Raw genomic sequence first — 4,415 nt, 5'->3', positions numbered from 1 at the left:
AATTATTTAAAAATGTCAAATCATTTAATCCAAAAAAATTAATAATATATTACTATATAGAATATTTTAATTATTAATATATTTACATATTGAAATTGATGGATAGAAAACAAATTCTATTCATCAGCCAAACAGTAACTAATAATAAGATTGGGTTTCAAATTTAATGAACCACAACCCTCGGTGATATCGTAGAAACAACAAGCAGATAATATTTATTTATTGAAAACGTTACTTTGGTCGCTGGCAAGCCTAAGGCCGGCTGTATATTAGCCGAGACAAATGGAGTGCCAGTTGCAGTTAACCTCTCTTAGCCGACACGTCTGGCCTACTACTGCTGGAATGACTTTCCAATCACCTCAATTTATAATATATTGGCGTTCCCTGTCGTGGCCGTGACGTGCTGTTCATGCAATCTCTGCTCCTTTTATTAACCCCCATCATTGAAATTTCATTATCGTCCTTCCACGGTTCCACCTACATATTTGTCTCTTTTTATTGGAATTACACTGCAATATGAAAATGCCTCTGTTAAAGTTTCTCTTTTACAGACATATAATAAAGAGTCTTCAAATTTAAGAAACAAGGGTTTAATTTTCATTTAAGCTGAGAGCTACAACTCTAATCTTTCTGGACAAGGCTGTCCACCGAGTATTTTAAACGAATGGCATCTCATGGGAATTTCGGATATGCCTTCGCACAGTTTGGAACAACGACACGCGCTGGCTCGAATACAGCTATAAATGCAACCCCCTCACAACGAATTCCTCACATCATCCAATCGTAGGATTCGAGTCTGAAGTGTAGTTTCCCTCTTTGCCACACATCCCCGTCTTCATCCAAGTTCCTTAGGTTTTTTATAAAGATCAGGATGTCCGAAGCCATGCTTATTCACAACACTGCAATCCCCAGTGATAATGATAAGAAAGCTCTCGACTTCATTGAGAATGTCACCATACATGCCGATCAAGTGCAGGCTCAAGTGCTTTCTGAGATTTTGACAAGGGACGCTAATACTGAATACCTAAAGCGCTATGACCTCAATGGTCGCACTGATAGGGACTCTTTCAAAAAACTCTTGCCTGTAATTACATACGAGGATCTGCAGCCTGATATTGTGCGAATCGCTAACGGCGATGAGACTCCTATTCTTTCATCTCATCCGGTCTCCGAATTTCTCACCAGGTAAATATGAAGTAAAATTCTAATATTTCATCTTAATGTTACCTGAATGAAATAGCGTTATGTGTTTTAATTCGAAGTTTCTAATGGCAATTTAATTGAAAGTTTACTTTCTTTGGTCTAAATTTGCTATTATAGCTCTTGAACATCCGCTGGAAAACGCACGCTGATGCCCACAATCGAAAAAGAGTTAGACCGAAGAACTCTTCTTTACAGCCTTCTCATGCCTGTCATGAACCAGCCAGTATTTTCTCCCTCGATTCTTTCATTAACGACATATTTGTTTGATTCCAATTAATGTATAGGGTTCTAAAGTAGAGAAATTGTGTGTGGCAGGTACATAAAGGGGCTGGACAAGGGAAAAGGTATGTACTTCCTCTTCATCAAATCTGAAACCAAGACTCCTGGCGGATTAGTAGCTCGGCCAGTCCTAACGAGCTACTACAAGAGCCGGCACTTCAGAGAAAAGCCTTTTGATCCCTACAATGTCTACACCAGCCCCACGGAGGCCATTTTATGTCCCGATTCCCACCAGAGCATGTATGCTCAACTCCTCTGCGCCCTTGCCCAAAAAAAAATAAAGTTCTCAGAGCAGGAGCCGTCTTGGCCTCGGGCTTGCTCAGAGCAATTCATTTCCTCGAACAGCACTGGCGGTTGCTTTGCCAGGACATTCGAATGGGAAGCCCGAGCGAGGAAGACGTGACCGATCCTTCTTTAAGAAAGGCGGTGATGAAAATATTGAGTCCCAATCCTGAGATGGCAGATCTCATGGAACATGAGTGCTCGAAGGAGTTATGGGAGGGAATAATCAAGCGGCTGTGGCCCAACACAAAGTACCTGGAAGTGATCGTGACAGGCGCCATGGCCCAGTACATCCCCACCCTCGATTTCTACAGCGGCGGACTCCCTCAGTTGTGCACGATCTACGCCTCTTGAGAGTGCTACTTCGGCCTCAATGTCCACCCGCTTAACAAACCGTGGGATGTGTCGTACACAACCATGCCCAATATGGGCTACTTCAAATTCCTTCCCCTTCACCGCGACAATCACGATGGAAAATTCGACAATCAGCCAGAGCTGGTGGAGCTCGCTGACGTCAAAGTGGGTGAAGAATATGAACTTGTGGTAACCACATAAATAAAAAGCGTTACATAATGATTATCTCGACATGTTCTATACCAAAAAAGCAAAAAAGCGTTATATAATGATTAGAGCGTCATATAATGATTATCTGAACATGCTCTATATCAGAAACATGAAAACCGTTATATAATGATTGATTGACGTATCGTTACAGAGTGGGAGACATGCTCAGGGTGACTGGCTTCCACAACTCGGCGCCGCAGTTACACTTTGTGTGCCGGAAAAATTTAATGTTGAGCATTGACTCGGACAAAACTGATGAAGTAGAGCTGCAGAACGCGGTGAACAAGGCAACTGAGCATCTGGAGAGTTATGGAACTCGAGTGATTGAGTACACCAGCTACGCAGACGTATCTAGCATTCCGGGGCATTACGTTCTCTTCTGGGAGCTCAACACTTCTGAAGTGCCTGCTGAAGTGTTGCAGCAATGTTGTCTCATTGTAGAAGAGAGTTTAAATTCGGTGTACAGACAAGGCAGAACCGCTGACAAATCCATCGGCCCTCTGGAGATAAAAATAGTAGAAAGTGGGACATTTGATGAGTTGATGGAGTATGCTCTAAGCCGAGGGGCATCTATAAATCAATACAAGGCACCTCGCTGCGTGAAGTTCGCTCCAATAGTGGAGCTACTCAATTCTAGACTCACAGCGTCCTATTTCAGCCCCAAGTGTCCCAAATGGACACCTGCGCGCACCAACTGGGAAACTTCTCCAAAATCTTTCTAAATCTTCATCTCGTCAGATTTATATTCTTGTGAGCTCTTTTAGATTAAGAGAATGTTTGAACTTTGATCTATCAGATAACTATGTAAGATAGTTGATGTTGGTAGCTGGGAGATTGTATGAGTAGTTAGAATATAAATCAAACTGATTGGGTATAAGTTATAAATAAATTTTTAATGTATGTAATTTTAAGTTATAATGTAAAATCAATTTAGTTTTGTGTAGAAGGTATTATTTTATTTTATCATTTTGGGTTTTTACATTTTGAAAATTGCATAAATTGCATGGGGTGAAGATAGTAAATGATATATATTTTTTATTTTACTTAAGAATTTTTATATGGTTGAAAAATATATAAATTTTTTATAAGTAATATGGTGAATGATATTTTTTTTTGATGTGCAAAATCATAATAAGCAAAACAAATGATTTATTGAGTTATAAAAGTTTATATATTTACATTATTAGTGTTTTTATTATCCAGTGTTTGATTACTTTTCCAAATTACCAAGAAATGAGTTGGCTTTTGTTGGTATGACTTTACATCATATTTAATATCATCAAACTCATCATTAAATTAAAATGATATAAATATTTCAAATCAAATTAATATAAAAATTTCATTTAGTGTGTTGGTGCAATCATCATTTTTCAAGCCTACATGTTTGTGTCCTTGGGAAGGTTTTATTCTAGCTATAGCTTCATTTGAAACTCTAATATGTTTAGAGAAAATTCAATGGTTATAATTGTGTAAATTGTAAAAGATGAAATAATATTAATTTTATAAATCAAAGGTTTATGAGAATTGACAATATAAGGAAAGATACAAAGGGTATGAATTGAGCAATTGTTATGCATATTAGGAGTTGAGAAATCACGCTTTACATTCAAGATCTTAAAATAACAAAGAAAATATAGGAAAATTATATATAACGTATGAAAGAATCAAAAGCTAAAATTTTAGGTATACTATGATGTAATGTATAGATTTAAAAATGAAATGAAGGTGTGTATATTCAGATTGTAAATTCTCATTTCTAATAATATAAATATATTTGTCTATTCACACACACTTAAATATTATTTTCATATATTCTCCTTATCTTTTCACATGTATAGCCATCATAGATCTCTCATATATATTTTATAAATTTTCTCAAACCTGTTTCAACACATACTTGTATATTCTTTCCATACTTAATATCTTTGAGTTTTCTTTCTATTCACTTCATTGTTCTAGTTAAATCATGCATATTATTCTATATCTTCATCATGCTAAAATCTAATGGTGTGCATTTGATATACCTTTTTCTTTACTTACTTACTTTTATCCCCACAAGTATTACTCACATCTTATATCTTTATGTT

General features: G+C 36.9%; 1 pseudogene; it reads left to right on the top strand.

Annotated features, from left to right (window-relative positions):
- Positions 1–883: 883 nt before the first annotated feature.
- LOC131065452 (indole-3-acetic acid-amido synthetase GH3.5-like) lies at positions 884–3,050 on the top strand (annotated as a pseudogene).
- Positions 3,051–4,415: the final 1,365 nt, after the last annotated feature.

The sequence above is a fragment of the Cryptomeria japonica genome, chromosome 4 (assembly GCF_030272615.1).
Source record: "Cryptomeria japonica chromosome 4, Sugi_1.0, whole genome shotgun sequence".
In the NCBI taxonomy this organism is placed as follows: Eukaryota; Viridiplantae; Streptophyta; class Pinopsida; order Cupressales; family Cupressaceae; genus Cryptomeria; species Cryptomeria japonica.
Note: the sequence above shows the minus strand (reverse complement) of the source record. Positions and strands in the feature narration are given on the sequence as shown.